The sequence below is a fragment of the Phyllobates terribilis genome, unplaced genomic scaffold (genome assembly GCF_046119375.1).
Source record: "Phyllobates terribilis strain yellow unplaced genomic scaffold, ASM4611937v1 Scaffold_43__1_contigs__length_10536358, whole genome shotgun sequence".
In the NCBI taxonomy this organism is placed as follows: domain Eukaryota; kingdom Metazoa; phylum Chordata; class Amphibia; order Anura; family Dendrobatidae; genus Phyllobates; species Phyllobates terribilis.
In genome coordinates, this window is record NW_027362803.1 from 10,191,459 (window position 1) to 10,202,113 (window position 10,655).

Genomic DNA, 10,655 nt, shown 5'->3' on the forward strand with positions numbered 1-10,655 from the left:
TCACGAGGGCCACAAATGTATGCCGCATGTCATGGGGGCCCACGTGCATGCCGCATGTCATGGGGGCCCCACGTGCATGCCGCATGTCATGGGGGCGCCAAATGCATGCCGCATGTCATAGTGGCCCCAAATGCATACTGCCTGTCATGGGACCTCCACATGCATGCCGCATGTCATGGGGCCCCATGTGCATGCTGCATGTCATGGGGGCCCCAAATGCATGCCGCATGTTATGTGGCCCCATGTGCATGACGTATGTTATGGGGCCCCATGTGCATGCCACATGCCATGGGGTCCACATGCATACCGCATGTCATTGGGGGAACATGTGCATACCGCATATCATGGGCCCCACATGCATACCGCATGTCATAGGTGCCCCAAATGCATGCCGCATGTCATGGGGCCCCATGTGCATGCCACATGTCATGGAGGCCCCAAATGCATGCCGCATGTCATTGGGGCCCCAAATGCATACTGCCTGTCATGGGACCTCCACATGCATGCCGCATGTCATGGGGCCCCATGTGCATGCTGCATGTCATGGGGGCCCCAAATGCATACTGCCTGTCATGGGACCTCCACATGCATGCCGCATGTCATGGGGCCCCATGTGCATGCTGCATGTCATGGGGGCCCCAAATGCATGCCGCCTGTTATGTGGCCCCATGTGCATGACGTATGTTATGGGGCCCCATGTGCATGCCGCATGTCATGGGGGCCCACATGCATGCCACATGTCATGGGGGCACCACATGCATACCGCATGTCATGGGGCTCCACGTGCATACCGCATGTCATGGGGCCCCACGTGCATGACGCATGTTATGGGTGCCCCAAATGCATGCCGCATGTCATGGGGGCCAAAAATGCATGCCACATGTCATGGGGGCCACACGTGCATGACACATGTAATGGGGGCTCCACATGCATGCCACATGTCAACGAGGCCCCACGTGCATGCCACATTTCATTGGGGGCCCAAATGCACGCTGCATGTCAGAGGCCACAAATGCATGCTGCATGTCATGGGGCCCCACATGCATGCCCCATGTCTTGGGGGCCTCAAATGCATGCTGCACGTGATGGGGGCCCCAAATGCATGCCGCATATCATGTGGCCCCAAGTGCATGACGCATGTCATGGGGCCCCTTGTGCATGCCGCATGTCATGAGGGCCCACATGCATGCCACATGTCATGGGGGCCCCAAATGCATGCCGCATGTCATGTGGCCCCAAGTGCATGACGCATGTCATGGGGCCCCTTGTGCATGCCGCATGTCATGAGGGCCCACATGCATGCCACATGTCATGGGGGCACCACATGCATACCGCATGTCATGGGGCTCCACGTGCATACCGCATGTCATTGGGCCCCACGTGCATGACGCATGTTATGGGTGCCCCAAATGCATGCCACATGTCATGGGGGCCACACTTGCATGACACATGTCATGGGGGCTCCACGTGCATGCCACATTTCATTGGGGGCCCAAATGCATGCTGCATGTCAGAGGCCACAAATGCATGCCGCATGTCATGGGGGCCCCACATGCATTCCGCATGTCATGGGGGCTCTACATCCATGCCGCATGTCATGAGGGCACCAAGTGCATGCCGCATGTCATGGGGGCTCCAAATGCATGCCGCATGTCATGGGGGCCCCAAATGCATGCCACATGTCATGGGGGCCCCAAGAGCATGCCGCGTGACATGGGGGCCCCACGTGCTTGACGCATGTCATGGGGGCCCCACATGCATGCCGCATGTCTTGAGTACCCCAAATGCATGTCGCATGTCATTTGGGCCCCACATGCATGACGCATGTCATGGTGGCCCCAAATGCATTCTACATATCATGGAGGCCCCACGTCCATGCCGCATGTCATGTGGGCCCCAAATGCAAGCCGCCTGTCATGGGGGCCAAAAAAGCATTCCGCATGTCAAGGGGACCCCAAATGCATGCCTCATGTCATGGGGGCCACAAATGCATGCTGCATGTCATGGGGCCCCACATGCATGCCCCATGTCTTGGGGGCCTCAAATGCATGCTGCACGTGATGGGGGACCCAAATGCATGGCACATGTCATGGTAGCCGACACGCATGCCGCATGTCATGGGGGCCTCAAATACGTGCCACATGTCATGGAGGCCCCACATGCATGGTGCATGTCATAGGGGGCCCACATGCATGCCGCATGTCATGGGGCCCCACATGCATGCCGCATGTCATGGGGGCCTCAAATGTATGCTTCATGTCATGGGGGCCCCAAATGCAAAGTGCATGTCATGGGGCCTCACGTGCATACTGCATGTCATGGGGACCCCCAAAGCTTGACTCATGTCATGGGGGCCCCAAATGCATTCTGCATGTCATGGGAGCTCCACATGCATGCCGCATGTCATGTGGCCCCACGTGCATGCCGCATGTCATGGGGGACCCAAATGCATACCGCATATCATGGGGGCAACACGTGTATACCGCATGTCATTGGGGCCCCAAATGCATACAACCTGTCATGGGATCTCCATATGCATGCCGCATGTCATGGGGTCCCATGTGCATGCCGCATGTCATGTGGCCCCAAGTGCATGCCACATGTCATGGGGCCCCATGAGCATTCCGCATGTCATGGGGGTTCCATGTGCATGCCACATGGAATGGGGAACCCACATGCATGCCGCATGTCATGGGGGCCCACATGCATGCCGCATGTCATGGGGGCCCACATGCATGCCGCATGTCATGGAGGCACCAAATGCATACCGCATGTCATGGGGCTCCACGTGCATACCGCATGTCATGGGGCCCCAAGTGCATGCCGCATGTCATGGATGCCCCAAATACATGCCGCATGTCATGGGGGCCAAAAAAACATGCCGCTTGTCATAGGGGCCCCAAATGCATTCCGCATGTCATGGGGGTCACACGTGCATGCCCCATGTCATGTAGGCCCCACGTGCATGCCGCATTTCATTGGGGGCCCCAAATGCATGCTGCATGTCAGGGGCCACAAATGCATGCTGCATGTCATGGGGGCCCCAAATACGTGCCACATATCATGGGGGCACCAAATGCATGGGCCATGTCATTGGGGCCCCACATGCATGCCGCATGTCATGGGGCCCCAAATGCATGCTGCATGTCATGTGGTCCCCACTTGCATTCCGAATATCATGGGGGCTCTACATGCATGCCTCATGTCATGGGGGCCCCAAAGGCATGCCTCATGTCATGGGGGCCCCACATGCATGCCACATGTCATAGTGGCCCCACATGCATGCCACGTGTCAAGGGAGCCCCAAATGAATGTCGTATGTCAAGGGGGCCCCATGTGCATGCCGCATGTCATGGGGACCTACATGCATGCAGCATGTCATGGAGGCCCCATGACATGCGACAAGCATTTGGGCCCCACATGCATGCCGCATGCCATGGGCCCCCAAATGCATGCCGCATGTCATGGGGGCCCCACATGCATGCCGCATGTCATGGGGGCCCAAATGCTTGCCACATGTCATGGGGGCCATAAATCCATGCCGCATGTCATGGGGGCCCCACATGCATGCCGCATGTCATGGGAGCCCCAAATGAATGTCGCATGTCAAGGGGGCCCAACGTGCATGCCGCATGTATTGGGGGCCCCAAATTCATGCCGCATGTCATGAGGGCCCTGCATGCATGCCACATGTCATGGGGGCCCAAATGCATGCCGCATGTCATGGGGGCCCCACATGCATGCCGCATGTCATGGGGGCCCCACGTGCTTGGCGCAAGTCATGGGTGCCCCACATGCATGATGCATGTCATCGGGGCCCCAAATGCATGCCGCATGTCATAGGGGCCCCAAATGCTTGCCGCATGTCATCGGGGCCCCACATGCATGCCGCATGTCATGGGGGCCCAAATGCTTGCCGCATGTCATGGGGGCCAGAAATGCATGCCGCATGTCATGGGGGCCCTACATGCATGCCTCATGTCATGCGGGCCCTACATGCATGCCTCATGTCATGGGGGCCCCAAGTGCATGCCTCTTGTCATGGGGGCCCCAAATGCATGCCGCATGTCATGGGGGCCCCAAGTGCATGCCTCTTGTCATGGGGGCCCCAAATGCATGCCGCATGTCATAGTGGCCCCAAATGCATGCTGCATGTCGTGAGGGCCCCACGTGCATGCCGCATGTCATGGGGGCCCCAAATGCATGGCTCAAGTCATGGGGGCCCCAAATGCATGCCACATATCATGGGGGCCCCACGTGCATGCTGCATATATTGGGGGCCCCAAATGCATGCCACATGTCATGAGGGCCCCGCTTGCATGCCGCATGTCATTGGGGCCCCGCAGGCATTCCGCATGTCATGGGGGCCTCACGTGCATTCCCCATGTCATGGGGCCCAAATGCATGCCGCATGTCATGGGGGCCCAACGTGCATGCCGCATGTATTGGGGTCCCCAACTGCATGCCGCATATCATGGGGCCCCACATGCATGCCACATTTCATGGGGGACCCAAATGCATGCATACCGCATGTCATTGGGGCCCCGCAGGCATTCCGCATGTCATGGGGGCCTCACGTGCATTCCGCATGTCATGGGGGCCCCACGTGCTTGCTGCATGTCATGGGGGCCCCACGTGCATGCCTCATGTCACGGGGGTCACAAATGTATGCCGCATGTCATGGGGGCCCCACGTGCATGCCGCATGTCATGCTCCCCCCCAAATGCATGCCGCATGTCATAGGGGTCCCACATGCATGCCGCATGTCATGGGGGCCCCAAATGCATGACGCATGTCATAGTGGCCCCAAATGCATGCTGTATGTCACGAGGGCCCCACATGCATGGCGCATTTCATGGGGGACCCAAATGCATGCTGCATGTCATGGGGGCCCCAAATGCATGGCGCATGTCATGGGGGATCCAAACTCATGCTGCATGTCATTGGGGCCCCAAGCGTATGCCGCATGTCATGGAGGCCCCATGTGCATGCCACATGTAATGGGGGCCCCAAATGCATGCGGCATGTCATAGGGGCCCCACGTGCATGCCGCATGTCTCGGGCACCCCAAATGCATGCCGCATATAATGGGACCCCCAAATTCATGCCGCAAGTCATGGGGGCCCCCACGTGCATGACGCATGTCATGGGGACCCACATGCATGCCACATGTCATGGAGGCCCCCATGACATGCGGCAAGCATTTGGGCCCCACATGCATGCTGCATGCCATGGGGCCCCCAAATGCATGCCGCATGTCAAGGGGGCCCAACATGCATGTCGCATGTCATGGGGGCCCAAATGCTTGTCGCATGTCATGGAGGCCTCACATGCATGCCGCATGTCATGGGGCCCAAAAGCTTGCCGCATGTCATGGGGGCCATAAATGCATGCCGCATGTCATGGGAGCCCCACATGAATGGCGCATGTCAAGGGGGCCCAACGTGCATGCCGCATGTATTGGGGGCCCCAAATGCATGCCGCATGTCATGGGGGGCCCAAATGCATGCCGCATGTCATGGGGGCCCGAAATGCATGCCGCATGTAATGGGGGATTCAAATGCATGCCGCATGTCATGGGGGCCCCAAATGCATGACTCATGTCATGGGGGATCCAAACTCATGCCGCATGTCATTGGGGCCCCAAGCATATGCCGCATTTCATGGGGGCCCCATGTGCATGCCACATGTAATGTGGGCCCCAAATGCATGCGGCATGTCATAGAGGCCCCACGTGCATGCCGCATGTCTCGGGCACCCCAAATGCATGCATCATGTTATGGGGGCCCCACGTGCATGCCGCATGTCTCAGGTACCCCAAATGCATGCAGCATGTTATGCAGGCCCCAAATGCATGCCCCATGTCATGGGGGCCCCAATGCATGCCGCATGTCATGGGGGCCCCACATGCATGCCGCATGTCATGGGTGCCCCAAATGCATGCCGCATGTCATGGGGGCTCCACGTGCATGCCGCATGTCATGGGGGACCCAAATGCATGCCGCATGTCATGGGGCCCCCAAATGCATGTCGCATGTCATGGGGGCCCCACGTGCATGCTGCATGTCATGGGGGCCCCAAATGAATGCCTCATGTCATGGGGGCCCCAAATGCATGCCGCATGTCATGGGGCCCCCCAAATGCATGCAGCATTTCTTGGGGCCCACAAATGCATGCCGCATGTCATAGGGGCCCCACATGCATGGCGTATTTCATGGGGGCCTCAAATGCGTGCCACATATCATGGGGGCCCCAAATTCATGCCGCAAGTCATGGGGGCCATAAATGCATGCCGCATGTCAAGGGCGCCCCACGTGCATGCCGCATGTCATGGGGACCCACATGCATGCCGCATGTCATGGAGGCCCCCATGACATGCGGCAAGCATTTGGGCCCCACATGCATGCTGCATGCCATGGGGACCCCAAATGCATGCCGCATGTCAAGGGGGTCCCACATGCATGCCGCATGTCATGGGGGCCCAAATGCTTGCCGCATGTCATGGGGGCCCCACATGCTTGCCGCATGTCATGGGGCCCAAAAGCTTGCCGCATGTCATGGGGGCCATAAATGCATGCCGCATGTCATGGGAGCCCCACATGAATGTCGCATGTCAAGGGGGCCCAACGTGCATGCCGCATGTATTGGGGCCCCCAAATTCATGCCGCATGTCATGAGGGCCCTGCATGCATCCCACATGTCATGGGGGCCCCGCAGGCATTCCGCATGTCATGGGGGCCCCAAATGCATGCCGCATGTCATGGGGGCCCAAAATGCATGCCGCATGTCATTGGGGCCCCACATGCATGCCGCATGTCATGGGGTCCCCACATGCATGCCGCATGTCATGGGGCCCCACGTGCATGCCCCATGTAATGGGGGATTCAAATGCATGCCGCATGTCATGGGGGTCCCACATGCATGCCGCATGTCATGGGGGCCCCAAATGCATGCCTCAAGTCATGGGGGGCCAAATGCATGCCGCATGTCATTGGGGCCCCACATGCATGCCGCATGTCATGGGGTCCCCACATGCATGCCGCATGTCATGGGGGCTCAAATGCTTGCCGCATGTCATGGGGGCCATAAATGCATGCCGCATGTCATGGGGGCCCAACAAGCATGCCGCATGTATTGGGGGCCCCAAATTCATGCAGCATGTCATAGGGGCCCCACATGCATGGCGCATTTCATGGGGGCCCCACTTGCATGCAGCATGTAATGGGGGATCCAAATGCATGCTGCACGTCATGGGGGCCCCACGTGCATGCCGCATGTCATGGGGGCCCCAAATAAATGCTGCATTTCATGGGGGCCCCACGTGCATGCCGCATGTCATGGGGCCCCCCAAATGGATGCCGCATGTCATAGGGGCCCCACATGCATGCCGCATATCATGGGGGCCCCAAATGCATGCAGCATGTCATGGGGGCCCCACGTGCATGCCACATGTTATTGGGGGCCACATGCATGCCGCATGTCATGGGGGCCACACTTGCATGCAGCATGTAATGGGGATCCAAATGCATGACGCATGTCATGGGGGCCCCAAATGCATGCAGCATGTCATAGTGGCCCCACGTGCATGCCGCATGTCATGGGGGCCCCACATGCATGCCGCATGTCATGGGGGCCCAAATGCATGACGCATGTCATGAATGCTCCACGTGCATGCCGCATGTAATGGGGCCCCCAAATTCATGTCGCATGTCATAGGGGCCCCACGTGCATTCCGCATGTCATGGGGGCTCCACGTGCATGCCGCATACCATGGGGCCCCCAAATGCATGCCGCATGTCATGGGGGCCCAAATGCTTGCCGCATGTCATGGGGGCCATAAATGGATGCCGCATGTCATGGGAGCCCCACATGCATGCCACATGTCATGGGGGCCCCAAATGAATGTTGCATGTCAAGGGGGCCCCACATGCATGCCGCATGTCATGGGGACCCCACATGCATGCCGCATGTCATGGGAGCCCACATGCATGCCGCATGTCTCAGGTACCCCAAATGCATGCAGCATGTTATGCATGCCCCAAATGCATGCCGCATGTCATGGGGTCCCCACATGCATGCCGCATGTCATGGGGGCCCCAAATACATGCCGCATGTCATGGGGGCCCCAAATGCATGCCGCATGTCATAGGGGCCCCACATGCATGACGCATGTCATGGGGGCCCCACATGCATGCCGCATGTCACGGAGGCCCCAAATGCATGCCGCATGTCATGGGAGCCCCACATGAATGTCGCATGTCAAGGGGCCCCACGTGCATGCCGCATGTCATGGGGATACCAAATGCATGCCGCATGTCATGGGGCCATAAATGCATGCCGCATGTCATGGGGGCCCCACGTGCATGCCACATGTCATTGGGGGCCCACATGCATGCCGCATGTCATGGGGGCCACACTTGCATGCAGCATGTAATGGGGATCCAAATGCATGACGCATGTCATGGGGGCCCCAAATGCATGCCGCATGTCATAGTGGCCCCAAATGCATGCTGTATGTCATGAGGGCCCCACATGCATGCGGCATGTCATAGGGGCCCCACGTGCATGCCGCATGTCTCGGGCACCCCAAATTCATGCCGCATGTCATAGGGGCCCCACGTGCATGGCGCAAATCATGGGTGCCCCACATGCATGCCGCATGCATGTCATCGGGGCCCCAAATGCATGCCGCATGTCATAGGGGCCCAACATGCATGCCGCATTTCATGGGAGACCCAAATGCATGCCGCATGTCATAGGGGCCCCACATGCATGGTGCATTTCATGGGCCTCCCACATGCATGCGCATGTCATGGGGGCCTCAAATGCGTGCCGCATATCATGGGGGCCCCAAATGCATGCCGCATGTCATGGGGGCCCACATGCATGCCGCATGTCATGGGGGCACCACTTGCATGCAGCATGTAATGGGGGCACCACTTGCATGCAGCATGTCATGAGGGTCCCACATGCATGCCGCATGTCATGGGGGTCCCACATGCATGCCGCATGTCATGGGGGCCCACATGCATGCCGCATGTCATGGGGGCACCACTTGCATGCAGCATGTAATGGGGGATCCAAATGCATGACGTATGTCTAGGGGGCCCCACGTGCATGCCGCATGTCATGGGGACCCACATGCATGCCGCATGTCATGGAGGCCCCCATGACATGCGACAAGCATTTGGGCCCCACATGCATGCCGCATGCCATGGGGCCCCCAAATGCATGCCGCATGTCATGGGGGCCCAAATGCTTGCCGCATGTCATGGGGGCCATAAATGGATGCCGCATGTCATGGGAGCCCCACATGCATGCCGCATGTCATGGTGACCCCACATGCATGCCGCATGTCATGGGGGCCCCACATGCATGCCGCATGTCTCAGGTACCCCAAATGCATGCAGCATGTTATGCATGCCCCAAATGCATGCCGCATGTCATGGGGGCCCCACATGCATGCCGCATGTCATGGGGGCCCCAAATACATGCTGCATGTCGCGGGGGCCCCACATGCATGCCGCATGTCACGGAGGCCCCAAATGCATGCCGCATGTCATGCATGGGGACCCCAAATGCATGCCGCATGTCATGGGGGCCATAAATGCATGCCGCATGTCATGGGGGCCCAACGTGCATGCCGCATGTATTGTGGGCCCCAAATTCATGCTGCATGTCATGAGGGCCCTGCATGCATGCCGCATGTCATGGGGGCCCCGCAGGCATTCCGCATGTCATGGGGGGCCCAAATGCATGCCGCATGTCATGGGGTTCCCACGTGCATGTCGCATGTCATGGGGATTCAAATGTATGCTGCATGTCATGGGGGCCCCAAATGCATGCCTTAATTCATGGGGGCTCCAAATGCATGTCGCATGTCATGGGGGCCCCACATGCATGCCGCATGTCATGGGGGCCCCACATGCATGCCGCATGTCATGGGGGCCCCACATGCATGCCGCATGTCATGGGGCCCCCAAATGCATGCCGCATGTCATGGGGTTCCCACATGCATGCCGCATGTCATGGGGGCCCAAATGCTTGCCGCATGTCATGGGGGCCATAAATGCATGCTGCATGTCATGGGGGCAAAACGTGCATGCCGCATGTATTGGGGGCCACAAATTCATGCCGCATGTCATGGGGGCCCCGCAGGCATTCCGCATGTCATGGGGGCCCCAAATGCATGCCGCATGTCATGGGGGCCCCACGTGCATGCCGCATGTCATGGGGGCGCTAAATGCATGCCGCATGTCATAGTGGCCCCAAATGCATGCTGCATGTCATGGTAGCCCCACATGCATGCCACGTGTCATGGGGGACCCACGTGCATGCCGCATGTCATGAAAGCCCCACGTGCATGCCGCATGTCATAGGGGCCCCACATGCATGCCACATGTCATGGGGGCCCCAAATGCATGCCACATGTCATGGGGGCCCCAAATGCATGCCGCATGTCATGTGGTCCCCACGTGCATTCCGCATGTCATGGTGGCTCTACATGCATGCCGCATGTCATGGGGGCACCAAGTGCATGCCTCATGTCATGGGGGCCCCAAATGCATGCCGCATGTCATGGTGGCTCCAAAAGCATACCGCATGACATGGGGGCCCCAAGTGCTTGAGGCATGTCATGGGGGCCCAACATGCAT